Source organism: Cherax quadricarinatus, chromosome 1 (genome assembly GCF_038502225.1).
Source record: "Cherax quadricarinatus isolate ZL_2023a chromosome 1, ASM3850222v1, whole genome shotgun sequence".
Classification (NCBI taxonomy): domain Eukaryota; kingdom Metazoa; phylum Arthropoda; class Malacostraca; order Decapoda; family Parastacidae; genus Cherax; species Cherax quadricarinatus.
The window spans coordinates 96,428,721-96,451,220 of NC_091292.1; positions in this window are offsets into that span (position 1 = coordinate 96,428,721).

The window sequence follows — 22,500 nt, forward strand, 5'->3', positions numbered from 1 at the left end:
GCCAAAATTGCAAGTTTTACTTATTCGGCACGACATATATATATATATATATATATATATATATATATATATATATATATATATATATATATATATTACTAACTTTTTTTTGGTGCGTTTGTTTGCTTCTGTGTTTGTTGTTTGTGTGTTTGTGTATTTATTTGTTTGTGGTTACAGTGTTGCTTCAGTATGGCATCAGTCTACCATCAATGTATCATCAACGTACCATTATTAACGTGCTATTATTAAGGTGCCATTATTAACGTACCATTATTAACGTGCTATTATTAAGGTGCCATTATTAACGTACTATTATTAAGGTACTATTATTAAGGTACCATTATTAACGTACCATTATTAACGTGCTATTATTAAGGTGCCATTATTAACGTACCATTATTAACGTACTATTATTAAGGTACCATTATTAACGTACCATTATTAACGTACTATTATTAAGGTACCATTATTAACGTACCATTATTAACGTACTATTATTAAGGTACCATTATTAACGTACCATTATTAACGTGCTATTATTAAGGTGCCATTATTAACGTACCATTATTAACGTACTATTATTAAGGTGCCATTATTAACGTACCATTATTAACGTACTATTATTAAGGTGCCAGTATTAACGTACCATTATTAACGTACTATTATTAAGGTACCATTATTAACGTACCATTATTAACGTGCTATTATTAACGTACTATTATTAAGGTGCCATTATTAACGTACCATTATTAACGTACTATTATTAAGGTACCATTATTAACGTACCATTATTAACGTACTATTATTAAGGTACCATTATTAACGTACCATTATTAACGTACCATTATTAACGTACTATTATTAAGGTACCATTATTAACGTACCATTATTAACGTACTATTATTAAGGTACCATTATTAACGTAACATTATTAACGTACTATTATTAAGGTACCATTATTAACGTACCATTATTAACGTACTATTATTAAGGTACCATTATTAACGTACCATTTTTAACGTACCATTAACGGATCTTGCTCTGGTCCCAACGCCTTCCAGTCTCTTATTACCACCATTCTCTCTCTCTCTCTCTCTCTCTCTCTCTCTCTCTCTATATATATATATATATATATATATATATATATATATATATATATATATATATATATATATATATATATATATACACACACATACAATCAGCCTGGTTAGTTTGTACTCGCCTATTTGCGGTTCCTGGGGGGAAAGGGGGTAAGTTACTGTTCCTCTCCTAGGCAGGCCACCTGACAGGCTGACTGGCTGACAGGCTGACAGACTGGCTGACAGGATGGCTGACTGGCTGGTTCAGTCAACATCATTAGTCTCTCCTGTGGTGATTGCCACTTTCCCTCGTAAACACCTGACCATTCTCTCTCCCACAATTCTTCGTCATCTCCACACCTCTGCGTTCATTTCCCATTTATTGAGCCTCTAGTGGATGGCGTTCGAAAGTGAACTATTTTTTTTTAAGTGAGCGTAAGAGCTTGCTTTAAGGAGGAAGGAACGAAAGATATCTCTGTCTGTCCATGAGAGAGAGAGAGGAGGGGTTGTGGAAGGCGTGGTTAGAGCTAGCTCACTTGTAATTGCCAATTAGTCGAGTGTGTGTAAAGCAGATTTTATCTTCTTACTGCTGCTTGATGTTGTTGTTGTTGTTGTCTGTTGCTGTTGTTGTTGTTGTTGTTGTTGTTGTTGTTGTTGTTGTTGTTGTTGTTGTTGTTGTTGCTGTTGTTGCTGTTATCTTTGTTGCTGTTGATGGTGGAGGTGGACTTCAAGACAATTCTTCAAGGCCATTGTGAAGACAGTTCTTCAAGGCCATTGTGAACACAGTTCTTCAAGGCCATTGTGAACACAGTTCTTCAAGGCCATTGTGAAGACAACTCTTCAGGGTCCTTGTGAAGAAAGTTCTTCAGGTTCCTTGAAGACAATTTTTCAGGGCCCTTAAAGACAGTCCTTCAGGTCCCTTGAAGACAGTTCTTCAGGTTCCTTGAAGACAGTTCTTGAAGTCCCTTGAAGACAGTTCCTCAGGTCCCTTGAAGACAGTTCTCCAGGTCCCTTGAAGACAGTTCTTCAGGTTCCTTGAAGACAGTTCTTGAAGTCCCTTGAAGACAGTTCCTCAGGTCCCTTGAAGACAGTTCTCCAGGTCCCTTGAAGATAAACCATACCCCGGCCGGGATTGAACCCGCGGTCATAGAGTCTCAAAACTCCAACCCGCGGGTTCAATCCCGGCCGGGGTATGGTTTGTTTGCAATCGTGTCATTACGATTTCGTGAGTCCCCTTGAAGATAGTTCTTTAGGACCCTCGAAGACAGCTCTCCAGGTCCCTCGAAGACAGTTCTCCAGGTTCCTTGAAGACAGTTCTTGAAGTCCCTCGAAGGCAGTTCCCCAGGTCCCTCGAAGACAGTTCTCCAGGTTCCTCGAAGACAGTTCTTCAGGTACCTCGAAGACAGTTCTCCAGGTTCCTCGAAGACAGTTCTCCAGGTCCCTTGAAGATAGTTCTTCAGGACCCTCGAAGACAGTTCTCCAGGTTCCTCGAAGACAGTTCTCCAGGTTCCTCGAAGGCAGTTCTCCAGGTTCCTCGAAGACAGTTCCTCAGGTCCCTTGAAGACAGTTCTCCAGGTCCCTCGAAGACAGTTCTTCAGGTTCCGCTGACATCTTGAACCTGCATACTCGTCTCACGACTCTGCCAACAGTGACCAATTTTCGATAATGTTTCGTCTTGTATTCAAACCATCATTAGTGACTTCTCGCGGAGAAAAACAAAATAAGCAGAAAGTAATTGGTAATAGACAGAACATACAGGAAACAATTTGCAGCAGTTATCGTTAAAACTCAGAGACAACGAGTGATAGCTCTCAGCCTTACGCAATGGTTCAGGTCGCCGACGCAGCGCGTCAGGTAACGCACGCTGCGATTTTTAGAGCTTCAAGTAGATGGTGAATGGGGGAAGGGGAAAGGTTTGAAGTCTATCGGTTACACGAAGGCTATTAAAGCTGCATGTTATCTGCTCAACACTAGGTAAGGGTGATTTGATGCAAAAGACAGTGATTTAGGTATCTGTTGCAACCCCTGAATGGGTTACAATGATTATTATGTATATATATAATGTATATTATCTTTTCATATAATTTTATATTGCTTATATTTGCGATAATAGCTAAATCGTAAATATATTGCTTTATATTCTTATTTGACTTATGTTGTTAGGATGTACATAATATGTGCTCAGTACAAGTCTTGATTGTCAAACTATTGTAATTATCGCTTGTCGCTCGTTATACTGCCGGCTTCTGAGCTGTGCTGCCCACGGAGCTATCACGTGATCGAGGGGAGGGGGGGTGTCCTCACCTCTCGTGAAGTATTCAGTCTGCTCTAGACTCTCTTGGTGGTTGGACGGATTGTCTGTCTCATTATTCTTGTTAGTTCTGTAGAACTCTGTTCACAGAACCTTGTATAGACTTAGTGATTTTCGACGTTGTACTGAGGTTGTGTGTCACATAGACAATCTGAGCATCTCAGGTCCCGAGCTATAGCTTATGACCTAATTTGTACTGGTTTCTGTGTATTGTCACAGTCAGGGTTTTTCCTATGCTGAACTTAGATTCAGTAGTATGGGAGTTTTGCAACTTTTGTGGAGGATCTGCTGATGGTCCCTACTTAGTGTCGTTATATTATCTCCTTGATCCTGATTGTGTCGCAGTCGCTTGTTATATGGCTATTGGGCTTAGCATTCTTTTCATTGTTCAAGCAGACTGTTCTGGTTGCCAGTCGGTCAAGAAGTTAGTTTATTTGAGGACTTTGTCAGTCACTTGTTTAAGTCTAGTCGAGTCTTGAGACATAGCGAACTACTTAGAGCACTTACACACATACACACTTACTTGTACATATTTGTAATATCTTATTAAATGTTAATGTACCAGACGGTACTTAAGAATTATAAATGTGATATGTGCTTTCAGCACAATAATATTGAACTCGAGAGATTGATTTTATTTTGATTGCTGTTTAATTTAATTTGATAATATACCTCTAGACAACTTAATGATTAATAAATTTATTAAATTTTAATTTCTCTAGTTAGTAGCCTACCAGTTGTAATCCTGAAGCACTATTAAATCTTAATGAATTCTAATGGATAATTGGACAAGGATACTGACTACTTGTTACGAAAACCCAGTAACAGGCTGGATGCTAGAAGGGCAGTCCTTTCTAGTATTCACTGGAGATCTCTAAGCTTTTAGAATCGCGTTTTTTGTAACAGTATCAGTGTATATGCTTGTAGATATACACCTCTCAGTGTATATGTCCTGTGACTCAAAAAGGTATAAGGGGTGGTGAAAAAAGGGGTGACCCCAGGAATGACTTCGGGGGTGACCCCAGGAAAGACCCCCGGGGGTGACCCCAGAATGACCTTCGGGGGTGACCCCAGGAATGACCCCGGGGTGACCCCCAGGGTAACAAGCAGACAGCGAAGACAAGCAGTGCCTGGCGTCGTCACTTAACCTCGTTAGTGACACTGGGGTTTAAACAACGCAATTGCCTCGTTAATGACCCCTCAGCCGGAAATGAGAGTTGACCCCTCCCTCCCCCCGACTCTCTTTCTTTGATCCTTGTTTCTTTCCCTTGTTTAGAGGACTGTCGTTATCTTGTTTATGTGTGATGAGAAGAGAACACACACACACACACACACACACACACACACACACACACACACACACACACACACACACACACACACAGTTGTTATTTTTGTCGTTGTTGCTGTTATTATTGTTGTCGTTTTCTGTAAGGATTCGTTTATTAGTTTTGTCCGTGCTAGGTTGGACCTTGTGGTCCGTGCTAGGTTGGACCTTGTGGACCGTGCTAGGTTGGACCTTGTGGTCCGTACTAGGTTGGACCTTGTGGACCGTGCTAGGTTGGACCTTGTGGACCGTGCTAGGTTGGACCTTGTGGACCGTGCTAGGTTGGACCTTGTGGTCCGTACTAGGTTGGACCTTGTGGACCGTGCTAGGTTGGACCTTGTGGTTCGTGCTAGGTTGGACCTTGTGGTCCGTGCTAGGTTGGACCTTGTGGACCGTGCTAGGTTGGACCTTGTGGTCCGTGCTAGGTTGGACCTTGTGGTCCGTGCTAGGTTGGACCTTGTGGTCCGTGCTAGGTTGGACCTTGTGGACCGTGCTAGGTTGGACCTTGTGGTCCGTACTAGGTTGGACCTTGTGGACCGTGCTAGGTTGGACCTTGTGGTCCGTGCTAGGTTGGACCTTGTGGTCCGTGCTAGGTTGGACCTTGTGGACCGTGCTAGGTTGAACCTTGTGGTCCGTGCTAGGTTGGACCTTGTGGTCCGTGCTAGGTTGGACCTTGTGGTCCGTGCTAGGTTGGACTTTGTGGACCGTGCTAGGTTGGACCTTGTGGTCCGTGCTAGGTTGGACCTTGTGGTCCGTGCTAGGTTGGACCTTGTGGACCGTGCTAGGTTAGACCTTGTGGTCCGTGCTAGGTTGGACCTTGTGGACCGTGCTAGGTTGGACCTTGTGGACCGTGCTAGGTTGGACCTTGTGGTCCGTGCTAGGTTGGACCTTGTGGACCGTGCTAGGTTGGATCTTGTGGTCCGTGCTAGGTTGGACCTTGTGGTCCGTGCTAGGTTGGACCTTGTGGACCGTGCTAGGTTGGACCTTGTGGTCCGTGCTAGGTTGGACCTTGTGGACCGTGCTAGGTTGGACCTTGTGGACCGTGCTAGGTTGGACCTTGTGGTCCGTGCTAGGTTGGACCTTGTGGTCCGTGCTAGGTTGGACCTTGTGGTCCGTGCTAGGTTGGACCTTGTGGTCCGTGCTAGGTTGAACCTTGTGGACCGCGCTAGATTGGACCTTGTGGTCAGTGCTAGGTTGGATCTTGTGGACCGTGCTAAGTTGGACCTTGTGGTCCGTGCTAGGTTGGACCTTGTGGACCGTGCTAGGTTGGACCTTGTGGACCGGGCTAGGTTGGACCTTGTGGACCGTGCTAGGTTGGACCTTGTGGTCCGTGCTAGGTTGGACCTTGTGGTTCGTGCTACGTTGGACCTTGTGGTCCGTGCTAGGTTGGACCTTGTGGACCGTGCTAGGTTGGACCTTGTGGACCGTGCTAGGTTGGACCTTGTTTTCCGTGCTAAGTTGGACCTTGTGGTCCGTGCTAGGTTAGACCTTGTGGACCGTGCTAGGTTGGACCTTGTGGTCCGTGCTAGGTTGGACCTTGTGGTCCGTGTTAGGTTGGACCTTGTGGTCCGTGCTAGGTTGGACCTTGTGGTCCGTGCAAGGTTGGACCTTGTGGACCGTGCTAGGTTGGACCTTGTGGTCCGTGCTAGGTTGGACCTTGTGGACCGTGCTAGGTTGGACCTTGTGGTCCGTGCTAGGTTGGACCTTGTGGACCGTGCTAGGTTGGACCTTGTGGTCCGTGCTAGGTTGGACCTTGTGGACCGTGCTAGGTTGGACCTTGTGGTCCGTGCTAGGTTGGACCATGTGGTCCGTGCTAGGTTGGACCTTGTGGTCCGTGCTAGGTTGGACCTTGTGGACCGTGCTAGGTTGGACCTTGTGGTCCGTGCTAGGTTGGACCTTGTGGACCGTGCTAGGTTGGACCTTGTGGTCCATGCTAGGTTGGACCTTGTGGTCCGTGCTAGGTTGGACCTTGTGGTCCGCGCTAGATTCGACCTTGTGGACCGTGCTAGGTTGGACCTTGTGGTCCGTGCTAGGTTGGACCTTGTGGTCCGTGCTAGGTTGGACCTTGTGGACCGTGCTAGGTTGGACCTTGTGGACCGTGCTAGGTTGGACCTTGTGGTCCGTGCTAGGTTGGACCTTGTGGACCGTGCTAGGTTGGCCCTTGTGGACCGTGCTAGGTTGGACCTTGTGGTCCGTGCTAGGGTGAACCTTGTGGACCGTGCTAGGTTGGACTTTGTGGACCGTGCTAGGTTGGACCTTGTGGTCCGTGCTAGGTTGGACCTTGTGGTCCGTGCTAGGTTGGACCTTGTGGATCGTGCTAGGTTGGACCTTGTGGTCCGTGCTAGGTTGGACCTTGTGGTCCGTGCTAGGTTGGACCTTGTGGACCGTGCTAGGTTGGACCTTGTGGACCGTGCTAGGTTGGACCTTGTGGACCGTGCTAGGTTGGACCTTGTTTTCCGTGCTAAGTTGGACCTTGTGGTCCGTGCTAGGTTGGACCTTGTGGACCGTGCTAGGTTGGACCTTGTGGTCCGTGCTAGGTTGGACCTTGTGGTCCATGTTAGGTTGGACCTTGTGGTCCGTGCTAGGTTGGACCTTGAGGTCCATGCTAGGTTGGACCTTGTGGACCGTGCTAGGTTTGACCTTGTGGTCCGTGCTAGGTTGGACCTTGTGGACCGTGCTAGGTTGGACCTTGTGGTCCGTGCTAGGTTGGACCTTGTGGACCGTGCTAGGTTGGACCTTGTGGACCGTGCTAGGTTGGACCTTGTGGACCGTGCTAGGTTGGACCTTGTGGACCGTGCTAGGTTCGACCTTGTGGACCGTGCTAAGTTCGACCTTGTGGACCGTGCTAGGTTGGACCTTGTGGACCGTGCTAGGTTGGACCTTGTGGACCGTGCTAGGTTGGACCTTGTGGACCGTGCTAGGTTGGACCTTGTGGACCGTGCTAGGTTGGACCTTGTGGACCGTGCTAGGTTGGACCTTGTGGACCGTGCTAATTTGGACCTTGTGGACCGTGCTAGGTTGGACCTTGTGGACCGTGCTAGGTTGGACCTTGTTGACCGTGCTAGGTTGGACCTTGTGGACCGTGCTAGGTTGGACCTTGTGGTCCGTGCTAGGTTGGACCTAGTGGTCCGTGCTAGGTTGGACCTTGTGGACCGTGCTAGGTTGGACCTTGTGGACCGTGCTAGGTTGGACCTTGTGGACCGTGCTAGGTTGGACCTTGTGGACCGTGCTAGGTTGGACCTTGTGGACCGTGCTAGGTTGGACCTTGTGGACCGTGCTAGGTTGGACCTTGTGGACCGTGCTAGGTTGGACCTTGTGGACCGTGCTAGGTTGGACCTTGTGGACCGTGCTAGGTTGGACCTTGTGGACCGTGCTAGGTTGGACCTTGTGGACCGTGCTAGGTTGGACCTTGTGGTCCGTCCTAGGTTGGACCTTGTGGTCCGTGCTAGGTTGGACCTTGTGGACCGTGCTAGGTTGGACCTTGTGGACCGTGCTAGGTTGGACCTTGTGGACCGTGCTAGGTTGGACCTTGTGGACCGTGCTAGGTTGGACCTTTTGGACCGTGCTAGGTTGGACCTTGTGGACCGTGCTAGGTTGGACCTTGTGGACCGTGCTAGGTTGGACCTTGTGGACCGTGCTAGGTTGGACCTTGTGGACCGTGCTAGGTTGGACCTTGTGGACCGTGCTAGGTTGGACCTTGTGGACCGTGCTGGGTTGGACCTTGTGGACCGTGCTAGGTTGGACCTTGTGGACCGTGCTAGGTTGGACCTTGTGGACCGTGCTAGGTTGGACCTTGTGGACCGTGCTAGGTTGGACCTTGTGGTCAGTGCTAGGTTGGACCTTGTGGACCATGCTAGGTTGGACCTTGTGGTCCGTGCAAGGTTGGACCTTGTGGACCGTGCTAGGTTGGATCTTGTGGTCCGTGCAAGGTTGGACCTTGTGGACCGTGCTAGGTTGGACCTTGTGGTCAGTGCTAGGTTGGACCTTGTGGACCGTGCTAGGTTGGACCTTGTGGTCAGTGCTAGGTTGGACCTTGTGGACCGTGCTAGGTTGGACCTTGTGGTCAGTGCTAGGTTGGACCTTGTGGTCAGTGCTAGGTTGGACCTTGTGGTCCGTGCTAGGTTGGACCTTGTGGACCGTGCTAGGATGGACCTTGTGGACCGTGCAAGTTTGGACCTTGTGGACCGTGCTAGGTTGGACCTTGTGGACCGTGCTAGGTTGGACCTTGTGGTCAGTGCTAGGTTGGACCTTGTGGACCGTGCTAGGTTGGACCTTGTGGACCGTGCTAGGTTGGACCTTGTGGACCGTGCTAGGTTGGACCTTGTGGTCAGTGCTAGGTTGGACCTTGTGGACCGTGCTAGGTTGGACCTTGTGGACCGTGCTAGGTTGGACCTTGGGGTCAGTGCTAGGTTGGACCTCGTGGACCGTGCTAGGTTGGACCTTGTGGTCAGTGCTAGGTTGGACCTTGTGGACCGTGCTAGGTTGGACCTTGTGGACCGTGCTAGGTTGGACCTTGTGGACTGTGCTAGGTTGGACCTTGTGGACCGTGCTAGGTTGGACCTTGTGGACCGTGCTAGGTTGGACCTTGTGGACCGTGCTAGGTTGGACCTTGTGGACCGTGCTAGGTTGGACCTTGTGGACCGTGCTAGGTTGGACCTTGTGGACCGTGCTAGGTTGGACCTTGTGGACCGTGCTAGGTTGGACCTTGTGGACCGTGCTAGGTTGGACCTTGTGGACCGTGCTAGGTTGGACCTTGTGGACCGTGCTAGGTTGGACCTTGTGGACCGTGCTAGGTTGGACCTTGTGGACCGTGCTAGGTTGGACCTTGTGGACCGTGCTAGGTTGGACCTTGTGGACCGTGCTAGGTTGGACCTTGTGGACCGTGCTAGGTTGGACCTTGTGGACCGTGCTAGGTTGGACCTTGTGGTCAGTGCTAGGTTGGGCCTTGTGGACCGTGCTAGGTTGGACCTTGTGGTCCATGCAAGGTTGGACATTGTGGACCGTGCTAGGTTGGACCTTGTGGTCCGTGCAAGGTTGGACCTTGTGGACCGTGCTAGGTTGGACCTTGTGGACCGTGCTAGGTTGGACCTTGTGGACCGTGCTAGGTTGGACCTTGTGGACCGTGCTAGGTTGGACCTTGTGGACCGTGCTAGGTTGGACCTTGTGGTCAGTGCTAGGTTGGACCTTGTGGACCGTGCTAGGTTGGACCTTGTGGTCAGTGCTAGGTTGGACCTTGTGGTCAGTGCTAGGTTGGACCTTGTGGTCCGTGCAAGGTTGGACCTTGTGGACCGTGCTAGGTTGGACCTTGTGGACCGTGCAAGGTTGGACCTTGTGGACCGTGCTAGGTTGGACCTTGTGGACCGTGCTAGGTTGGACCTTGTGGTCAGTGCTAGGTTGGACCTTGTGGACCGTGCTAGGTTGGACCTTGTGGACCGTGCTAGGTTGGACCTTGTGGACCGTGCTAGGTTGGACCTTGTGGTCAGTGCTAGGTTGGACCTTGTGGACCGTGCTAGGTTGGACCTTGTGGACCGTGCTAGGTTGGACCTTGTGGTCAGTGCTAGGTTGGACCTTGTGGACCGTGCTAGGTTGGACCTTGTGGTCAATGCTAGGTTGGACCTTGTGGACCGTGCTAGGTTGGACCTTGTGGACCGTGCTAGGTTGGACCTTGTGGACCGTGCTAGGTTGGACCTTGTGGACCGTGCTAGGTTGGACCTTGTGGACCGTGCTAGGTTGGACCTTGTGGACCGTGCTAGGTTGGACCTTGTGGACCGTGCTAGGTTGGACCTTGTGGACCGTGCTAGGTGTGACCTTGTGGACCGTGCTAGGTTGGACCTTGTGGACCGTGCTAGGTTGGACCTTGTGGACCGTGCTAGGTTGGACCTTGTGGACCGTGCTAGGTTGGACCTTGTGGACCGTGCTAGGTTGGACCTTGTGGACCGTGCTAGGTTGGACCTTGTGGACCGTGCTAGGTTGGACCTTGTGGACCGTGCTAGGTTGGACCTTGTGGACCGTGCTAGGTTGGACCTTGTGGACCGTGCTAGGTTGGACCTTGTTGACCGTGCTAGGTTGGACCTTGTGGACCGTGCTAGGTTGGACCTTGTGGACCGTGCTAGGTTGGACCTTGTGGACCGTGCTAGGTTGGACCTTGTGGACCGTGCTAGGTTGGACCTTGTGGACCGTGCTAGGTTGGACCTTGTGGACCGTGCTAGGTTGGACCTTGTGGACCGTGCTAGGTTGGACCTTGTGGACCGTGCTAGGTTGGACCTTGTGGACCGTGCTAGGTTGGACCTTGTGGACCGTGCTAGGTTGGACCTTGTGGACCGTGCTAGGTTGGACCTTGTGGACCGTGCTAGGTTGGACCTTGTGGACCGTGCTAGGTTGGACCTTGTGGACCGTGCTAGGTTGGACCTTGTGGACCGTGCTAGGTTGGACCTTGTGGACCGTGCTAGGTTGGACCTTGTGGACCGTGCTAGGTTGGACCTTGTGGACCGTGCTAGGTTGGACCTTGTGGACCGTGCTAGGTTGGACCTTGTGGACCGTGCTAGGTTGGACCTTGTGGACCGTGCTAGGTTGGACCTTGTGGACCGTGCTAGGTTGGACCTTGTGGACCGTGCTAGGTTGGACCTTGTGGACCGTGCTAGATTGGACCTTGTGGACCGTGCTAGGTTGGACCTTGTGGACCGTGCTAGGTTGGACCTTGTGGACCGTGCTAGGTTGGACCTTGTGGACCGTGCTAGGTTGGACCTTGTGGACCGTGCTAGGTTGGACCTTGTGGACCGTGCTAGGTTGGACCTTGTGGACCGTGCTAGGTTGGACCTTGTGGACCGTGCTAGGTTGGACCTTGTGGACCGTGCTAGGTTGGACCTTGTGGACCGTGCTAGGTTGGACCTTGTGGACCGTGCTAGGTTGGACCTTGTGGACCGTGCTAGGTTGGACCTTGTGGACCGTGCTAGGTTGGACCTTGTGGACCGTGCTAGGTTGGACCTTGTGGACCGTGCTAGGTTGGACCTTGTGGACCGTGCTAGGTTGGACCTTGTGGACCGTGCTAGGTTGGACCTTGTGGACCGTGCTAGGTTGGACCTTGTGGACCGTGCTAGGTTGGACCTTGTGGACCGTGCTAGGTTGGACCTTGTGGACCGTGCTAGGTTGGACCTTGTGGACCGTGCTAGGTTGGACCTTGTGGACCGTGCTAGGTTGGACCTTGTGGTCCGTGCTAGGTTGGACCTTGTGGACCGTGCTAGGTTGGACCTTGTGGACCGTGCTAGGTTGGACCTTGTGGACCGTGCTAGGTTGGACCTTGTGGACCGTGCTAGGTTGGACCTTGTGGACCGTGCTAGGTTGGACCTTGTGGACCGTGCTGGTGATGTAACTAGGGCTGTACTAGCACTAATTACATTTCTTGCCTTGTGAAGCAAAACAATGTCATGTATATACACCATGACGCAGCATCAGCAGAATCAGTAGCATCAGCAGCATCAGCAGCATCAGTAGCATCAGCAGCATCAGCAGCATCAGCAGCATCAGCAGCATCAACAGCAGCATCAGCATCAGCAGCATCAGCAGAATCAGTAGCATCAGCAGCATCAGCAGCATCAGTAGCATCAGCAGCATCAGCAGCATCAGCAGCATCAGCAGCATCAGCAGCATCAGCATCAGCAGCATCAGTAGCATCAGCAGCATCAGTAGCATCAGTAGCATCAGTAGCATCAGTAGCATCATCAGCATCATCAGCATCAGTAGCATCATCAGCATCAGTAGCATCATCAGCATCAGTAGCATCAGTAGCATCATCAGCATCATCAGCATCAGTAGCATCATCAGCATCAGCAGCATCAGTAGCATCATCAGCGTCAGTAGCATCATCAGCATCAGTAGCATCAGCAGCATCAGCAGCATCAGTAGCATCAGTAGCATCAGTAGCATCATCAGCATCATCAGCATCAGTAGCATCATCAGCATCATCAGCATCAGTAGCATCATCAGCGTCAGTAGCATCATCAGCATCAGTAGCATCAGCAGCATCAGCAGCATCAGTAGCATCAGTAGCATCAGTAGCATCAGTAGCATCAGTAGCATCATCAGCATCATCAGCATCAGTAGCATCATCAGCATCAGTAGCATCATCAGCATCATCAGCATCAGTAGCATCATCAGCGTCAGTAGCATCATCAGCATCAGTAGCATCAGCAGCATCAGCAGCATCAGTAGCATCAGTAGCATCAGTAGCATCAGTAGCATCAGTAGCATCATCAGCATCATCAGCATCAGTAGCATCATCAGCATCAGCAGCATCAGTAGCATCAGTAGCATCAGTAGCATCATCAGCATCATCAGCCTCAGTAGCATCAGTAGCATCAGTAGCATCAGTAGCATCAGTAGCATCATCAGCATCAGTAGCATCAGTAGCATCAGTAGCATCAGTAGCATCAGTAGCATCATCAGCATCAGTAGCATCAGCAGCATCAGTAGCATCATCAGCATCAGTAGCATCAGTAGCATCAGTAGCATCATCAGCATCAGTAGCATCAGTAGCATCTGTAGCATGAGTAGCATCAGTAGCATCAGTAGCATCATCAGCATCAGTAGCATCAGTAGCATCAGTAGCATCAGTAGCATCATCAGCATCAGTAGCATCAGTAGCATCAGTAGCATCAGTAGCATCATCAGCATTAGTAGCATCAGTAGCATCAGTAGCATCAGTAGCATCATCAGCATCAGTAGCATCAGTAGCATCAGTAGCATCAGTAGCATCATCAGCATCAGTAGCATCAATAGCATCAGTAGCATCAGTAGCATCATCAGCATCAGTAGCATCAGTAGCATCAGTAGCATCAGTAGCATCAGTAGCATCATCAGCATCAGTAGCATCAGTAGCATCAGTAGCATCATCAGCATCATCAGCATCAGCAGCATCAGTAGCATCAGTAGCATCAGTAGCATCAGTAGCATCAGTAGCATCATCAGCATCATCAGCATCAGTAGTATCATCAGCATCAGTAGCATCAGTAGCATCAGTAGCATCAGTAGCATCATCAGCATCAGTAGCATCAGCAGCATCAGTAGCATCAGTAGCATCAGCAGCATCAGTAGCATCAGTAGCATCAGTAGCATCAGTAGCATCATCAGCATCAGTAGCATCAGTAGCATCAGTAGCATCATCAGCATCAGTAGCATCAGTAGCATCATCAGGATCATCAGCATCAGTAGCATCATCAGCATCAGTAGCATCAGTAGCATCAGTAGCATCAGCAGCATCAGTAGCATCAGCAGCATCAGTAGCATCATCAGCATCAGCAGCATCAGTAGCATCAGTAGCATCAGTAGCATCAGTAGCATCAGTAGCATCATCAGCATCATCAGCATCATCAGCATCAGCAGCATCAGCAGCATCAGTAGCATCAGTAGCATCAGCAGCATCAGTAGCATCAGCAGCATCAGTAGCATCAGCAGCATCAGCAGCATCAGTAGCATCAGTAGCATCATCAGCATCAGTAGCATCAGTAGCATCAGTAGCATCATCAGCATCAGTAGCATCATCAGCATCAGTAGCAGCAGCAGCATCAGTAGCATCAGCATCAACATCAGCAGCATCAACAGCAGCATCAGCATCAGCAGCATCAGCAGCATCAGCAGCATCAGCAGCATCAGCAGCATCAGTAGCATCAGCAGCATCAGCAGCATCAGCAGCATCAGTAGCATCAGCAGCATCAGCAGCATCAGTAGCATCAGCAGCATCAGTAGCATCAACATCATTAGCAGCATCAGCAGCATCAGTAGCATCAGCAGCATCAGCATCAGTAGCATCAGCATCAGTAGCATCAGCAGCATCAGCAGCATCAGCAGCATCAGTAGCATCAGCAGCATGAGCAGCATCAGTAGCATCAGCAGCATCAGCAGCATCAGCAGCAAGGCGAGAATTGACCAAAAACCAATGTTTTTGAAATCGTCCACACAGTCCAGGGGGATTCACTGAACCCCAGGGGAGTGACGCAGCTCCTGGGGGGTATGTAAGGGGTAAGAGGTAATCATCTTTGAAGCGATACAAGAGAAGGCGAAACTAAATTTGAGTCATCCAGTCAGTCTGACAGAGGGAGGCAGCCCCCACCCGCCCCCCTCTAACTCAATCTCCTGTCTCCCTGTAGTCTACGTATTTTTTTTATTTATCGAAATATAAGAGAAATGCAATGAATTTTCCCATTTAATTCGAACACAAAGATCCTCCATACGATGATATATTGACAGTCCTTCTAGTAGGGTGACAGAAGCTAAAACGTTTGGTTGCTTTAGCCAAATTGACTGGAATTCCTTGATTTGGAATCTAGAGTCGAACGACTTCGTAGAGGAAATTCAAAGGAAGATACACGTGCATACGAAGCAGTGTGTTATTAGTGTACGTGGTCGTGACACGAACACAAAGGACACAGCATATCAACAACAAATTAAAACACTAGCTTTTTTTTTCGTTATAGATTGTTAAATTAGACACGTGTTAAATAGATTCTGCGTCTGGCTCCTGCTCAGAGAGTATTCATTCTCCTGATCTCACGGCTAGCTAAGAAATACGGATTATTTGTTTATTGTTCCACTCACGGTATTGTGTTTTTCTTCTTAAAGCTAAGAAAGATTACGTGGTTATTGAGTATTCCAGCCGGAATAACTTCCTTTGCCTGGCTAACTAGATTCTTCAGGTCGACGCTGTGACACAGTTTATCTCAACACATTTTGTTTGTACTCTTCCCAGAGTACTGAAGGAGTGTTATGACTGTGAGAGCATCTGTCTCCCTCTGTAACACTAGCAAAATTACATAGATCCTGACGAAGCACGGAAGTGTGAAATGCCTTGTAATGCATTGTTGAAATCGCCTGTTTTCATGCATGCATACACACACACACACACACACACACACACACACACACACACACACACACACACACACACACACACACACACACACACACACACACACACACACACACACACACACACATGGGAGCCTAGCAAACCTAGGAATAGCATTCCGATTTCGCAGTAAGGAATCGTCCAGGACTCTGTACACCGTGTACGTCAGGTCCATACTGGAGTATGCAGCACCAGTCTGGAATCCACACCTGGTCAAGCACATTAGAAATTAGAGAACGTGCAAAGGTTTGCAACAAGACTAGTCCCGGGGATGCTAAGGGGTATGTTCTATGAGGAGAGGTTAAGGGAAATCGACCTGACGACAATGGAGGACAGGAGAGATAGGGGGGACATGATAACAACATATAAAATACTGATAGCAATTGACAAGGTGGTTGGGACAGGATGTTCCAGAGATGGGACACAGCAACAAGGGGCCACAATTGGAAGCTGAAGATTCAAATGAATCACAGGGATGTTAGGAAGTTCTTCTTCAGCCGAAGAGTTGTCATAGCCTAGAAAGTGATATATTGGAGGCAGAATTCTTACATAGCTTTAAGAAGAGGTATGATAAAGCACATGGAGCGGGGAGAGTGATCTAGTAGCGACTAGTGAAGAGGTGGGGACAGGCGCTGTGAATCGACCTCTTCAACCCCAATTAGGTAAGTACACATGCATACATATATATATATATATATATATATATATATATATATATATATATATATATATATATATATATATATATATATATATATATATATATGCAATAAGATCACAGTAAACAGGTGATTTCAAAATATGCAAAACAACCACTCTGAAAGAATAGAGAAATTCCAAGAGCTTTCGTGACTACTCACATTATCAAGGAACTATGAAAGTAAAGCATCCAAGGAAGCTATATAAGGGGTCTGGCCAGCACCTCACTATCAGATCCCACAACGGTTAAACACCTGACGCGCGCCGACCCAACTTGGATAGGTCCTTTGCACAACTCACCCAAGAAAATTTAAAAATTATTATTTGTCCAGTGTATTATTAAATTCTTCCCAAAATCTATTAATTATAAATGGATCTAATTTATATAAACCAAAGGAAATATTCATATTATTGTCAAAACTGCTTTTTATGAAACAAGATTCAATTATATTCCTGTCGACCATGGACTTGCTTGATGCTTCTTTCTCAACTTTTTGAAAATCAATTGGATGGTTAAAATCTCTTACATGAATAAATAGAGCATTGGAATCTTGTCCAGCTCTAATGCTATATTTATGTTGTTTTAATCTTAGTTCGAGATTTTTACCAGTTTGACCGTAATAAACTTTATCGCAAATTTTACAAGGAATCTTATAGACACATCCATCAGCATTTTGGGGGAAATTCTTTATCAAAAGTTTTTTTACTGTATCAAGATTTTTGAATACAACTTTAATATTAAAAGTCTTAAGAAGAGAAGGCATATCAACCAAGTTTTCATGGTAAGGGAGAACCAACATATTTTTAGTTGAATAAGGCTGGTTGTCCCATTTTGGGTTGTAAAAAGTGTTTCTAGCAACTTTAAAAGATTTATCAATTACATTTCTTGGGTATTTTAAATCATTACCTATTTCATAAATTTTGGATATTTCCTCATCTATGAACTCAGGACTACAAATTCGTAAAGCTCTCAGAAACATTGATGAGAAAACAGACAGTTTGACTCTATCTTGATGCGAGGAATAATAGTGGACATAGGAACAGTTATTTGTAGGTTTTCTGTAAATTTTAAATTTGAATTCATTATTACCCTTAATAATTAAAACTTCTAGAAAAGGCAATGAGTTATTTTCTTCAAACTCAACAGTAAAGTTTATAGAATGGGCTAAGCTATTTAATTTTCCAAGGAAATGGTGTATATCTACATTTTTGGGCATAAGACACAAAATATCATCAACATATCTGAACCATTTAGCTCTATTAGGGAGGATTGTGTTGAGCAACCTTGTTTCAAAAAATTCCATGTATAGGTTACTAAGAACAGGTGATAGAGGATTTCCCATTGCCATACCAAACTTCTGAGTGTAAAACTTATCATTAAATACAAATTTTGCATCAACAATGCAAAGTTTAATAAGTTTAATGATAGTAGGAACTGGCAATGGTAAATCATAGTTAACGAGTTCTTCAGATAAGAAACTTAATAAATCATCAACAGGAACTTTCGTAAACAAGGAAGTAACATCAAAACTAACCATGTTAAAATCATTTAAGTCAGTCAAGGAGCTTAATTTATCAACCAAGTCTATGTTGTTTTTAACATTAAAGTTAGAAATTTTGCCAACAATAGGGCTCAAAATATCAACAAGCCATTTGGATAATTTATATGAAACTGACCCTATGGAGCTAATAATTGGTCTGACTAGATTCCCTGGTTTGTGTGTTTTTATTAGTCCATACATGTAAGGTGAAGATGGATTAGTGGAAGTAAATTGTTTGACTAATTCATCTTTGCCTTTCAGTAGAAGTTTTATTGTTTTATTGAAATTGCTGTTATAATGTAATAATGAATTCAAATTTAAAATTTACAGAAAACCTACAAATAACTGTTCCTATGTCCACTATTATTCCTCGCATCAAGATAGAGTCAAACTGTCTGTTTTCTCATCAATGTTTCTGAGAGCTTTACGAATTTGTAGTCCTGAGTTCATAGATGAGGAAATATCCAAAATTTATGAAATAGGTAATGATTTAAAATACCCAAGAAATGTAATTGATAAATCTTTTAAAGTTGCTAGAAACACTTTTTACAACCCAAAAAGGGACAACCAGCCTTATTCAACTAAAAATATGTTGGTTCTCCCTTACCATGAAAACTTGGTTGATATGCCTTCTCTTCTTAAGACTTTTAATATTAAAGTTGTATTCAAAAATCTTGATACAGTAAAAAAACTTTTGATAAAGAATTCCCCCCAAAATGCTGATGGATGTGTCTATAAGATTCCTTGTAAAATTTGCGATAAAGTTTATTACGGTCAAACTGGTAAAAATCTCGAACTAAGATTAAAACAACATAAATATAGCATTAGAACTGGACAAGATTCCAATGCTCTATTTATTCATGTAAGAGATTTTAACCATCCAATTGATTTTCAAAAAGTTGAGAAAGTAGTATCAAGCAAGTCCATGGTCGACAGGAATATAATTGAATCTTGTTTCATAAAAAGCAGTTTTGACAATAATATGAATATTTCCTTTGGTTTATATAAATTAGATCCATTTATAATTAATAGATTTTGGGAAGAATTTAATAATACACTGGACAAATAATAATTTTTAAATTTTCTTGGGTGAGTTGTGCAAAGGACCTATCCAAGTTGGGTCGGCGCGCGTCAGGTGTTTAACCGTTGTGGGATCTGATAGTGAGGTGCTGGCCAGACCCCTTATATAGCTTCCTTGGATGCTTTACTTTCATAGTTCCTTGATAATGTGAGTAGTCACGAAAGCTCTTGGAATTTCTCTATTCTTTCAGAGTGGTTGTTTTGCATATATATATATATATATATATATATATATATATATATATATATATATATATATATATATGTGTGTGTGTGTGTGTGTGTGTTTATGTGTGTGTGTATATATGTGAGTGTGTATATTTGTGTGTGTGTGTGTGTGTGTGTGTGTGTGTGTGTATGTATATGAATTCAACATAAGTCGTAATAGACGCCTATCAATGAATAAAGAGAAGGATGGACGGAGATCCGAGCCTTTGTTGTCAATGGCAGCAGGTCCAGCGATCTAACATTAAGCTACGAGGCTGGTAATTAGGCAAGGACAGGTGGGTCACAGGTGGTGACCCCTGACACAAACATGGCACAGCAGTGCTGTCAAACTCTCCTATTAAAAGTTCCATAGCCCAGTGGTACAGTACTGGTCTTGCTACCATCCAGCACCACGGCTCGAACCCCCGTCCATCCTTCTCTTTATTCATATATATTCGTACAGATACATCTGTCTGCAAATTAATTCGCACTCACAAGATTTATGATACGATCCACGAATTTTAAGATTCGTAACTCAACAAAATAATGTTACGACTTTTGTTAAGAGTCATAAATGTATAATTTATTTAAATGTTTCCTAGTGATATTTATCACACATAATCACCAACAAAGTGTATATATTATATACCTGGAAACATGGCCAGATAAAGCCTATAATTAGGGTATAATTGCTGGAGAAATGTAAGCACAGATATTAGTTACCAGATGATAGGCATTTAAGTCTTACTGATGTTTTTAATGTCAATTGCCAGAAGACTTTTGATTGAGTGCCTCTGAGGGTTGCAAGTTTTTATGAGGACCAGAGTGAGGGGAAAAAAAGTGCGTAAGATAAGATCAGTCACATCCTGTTCCTCGCAGCAGACAACTCGCCTCAAGTTTCGACTTACTGGAAGTCCTTGAAGGGGTAAAAGTGTTTTATTTTCTACTAATGAAGCGAGAATTAGATTTGCCCGGCCCAAGAATGCGTCATCCTTCAGAAGGAAGAAAAAAAAACATCCATTGAAAAAACTAGTATAGAATGTCAGCTGAGCGGGTAAAGTGAGCGTCGTGGTATTGAATGCTCTTGTGAGAGGTTTGTATGTAAGGGGATGGGATCATTGTGGTGTTGAATATCCTTCATACGAAGGTGTTAGAGGAGCGATTGAGAGGGATTGAGAGGAATTGAGAGGGATTGAGAGGGACAGTGATGGGTGGGAGAGATGGCACGAGAGGAAGAGCAGTATTATAGTGTAAACAAGAGGCAGAGAGGATGATAAAAAATTTGAAAGAGACACATGAGCATCAACTGGGCGTCTCCAAATCCTCTTTTCCCCTCTCCCCCCATCCCAGCAACCAACCCTCCCTCTTTCTCCCTCCTTCCCTCCTTCCCTCCCTTCCTCCCTCCCATCACTACACCAAAGCTACAAATTATTATCTTGCAAATTACTGAACTTGGGGACCCTTGAGATTGAAAACAAGTGAGTTAAGTTTGTGGACTACCAATTTGCAAGACTATTACCATCCCGGAAATTGGCTTGGAGCGACCGCACTGGCAAACCAAACAATTAGTTACAATTTGGCGAGAGTCAGTGTGAGTTGCCACTCGCCATGTTTGGTCGACCTGTTTATATGACCCCCTTAATTAGGTCGATTATTACAGTTTGGTTAAAAAGATTACTGAGTGGGAGATTACAGGCTTGAGAGGTCCCACTCTAACTGGAGTGGTGATAAAACACAAGTAAGCCAAGTCTTGTTTGTTAATGAAGGCAATCTGAAGGCTCTCTTAACATTGTCTGATGCAATCACGATTTTGGGCCCTCATAACGTGTTCAGATCCGGTATGTTTGTGGTGTTTTTGTGTACATGGAGATACACACACACACACACACACACACACATACACACACATACACACACACACACACACACACACACACACACACACACACACACACACACACAAATACACACACACATACACACACATATACACACACACATACACACATACAAACACACATACACACACACACTCATACACACATACAAACACATACACACACACACATACACACACATACACATACTGCTGTATAGCCACATTAGGAGGAAGACAACAGTCAAGGACCAGGTGATAAGGCTGAGGAAAGAAGGTGGAGAACTCACAAGAAACGATCAAGAGGTATGTGAGGAGCTCAACACGAGATTTAAGGAAGTATTTACAGTAGAGACAGGAAGGACTCTGGGGGGACAGACCAGATGGGGACACCAGCAAGGAATACACCAACAAGTGTTGGACGACATACATACAGATGAGGAGGAGGTGAAGAAACTGCTAAGGGACATCGATACCTCAAAGGCAATGGGACCAGACAACATCTCCCCGTGGGTCCTTAGAGAGGGAGCAGATATGTTGTGCGTGCCACTTACCACAATCTTCAACACATCCCTGGAAACTGGGCAACTACCTGAGGTATGGAAGACGGCAAATGTAGTTCCCATTTTTAAAAAAGGAGACAGAAAAGAGGCACTAAACTATAGACCTGTGTCATTGACGTGTATAGTATGCAAAATTATGGAGAAGATTATCAGGAGGAGAGTGGTGGAGCACCTGGAACGGAACAGGAGTATAAATGCCAACCAGCACGGATTCACGGAAGGCAAATCCTGTGTCACAAACCTTCTGGAGTTTTATGATAAAATAACAGAAGTAAGACAAGAGAGAGAGGGGTGGGTTGATTGCATCTTCTTGGACTGCAAGAAGGCCTTTGACACAGTTCCTCACAAGAGATTAGTGCAGAAGCTAGAGCATCAGGCGCATATAACAGGAAGGGCACTGCAATGGATCAGAGAATACCTGACAGGGAGGCAACAACGAGTCATGGTACGTAATGATGTATCACAGTGGGCACCTGTGACGAGCGGGGTCCCACAGGGGTCGGTCCTAGGACCAGTGCTATTTTTGGTATATGTGAACGACATGACGGAAGGGTTAGACTCAGAAGTGTCCCTGTTTGCAGATGATGTGAAGTTAATGAGGAGAATTAAATCTGATGAGGACCAGGCAGGACTTCAAAGAGACCTGGACAGACTGGACACCTGGTCCAGCAAATGGCTTCTCGAATTTAATCCTGCCAAATGCAAAGTCATGAAGATAGGGGAAGGGCACAGAAGACCACAGACAGAGTATAGGCTAGGTGGCCAAAGACTGCAAACCTCACTCAAGGAGAAAGATCTTGGGGTGAGTATAACACCGAGCATGTCTCCGGAAGCACACATCAATCAGATAACTGCTGCAGCATATGGGCGCCTGGCAAACCTGAGAACAGCATTCCGATACCTTAGTAAGGAAT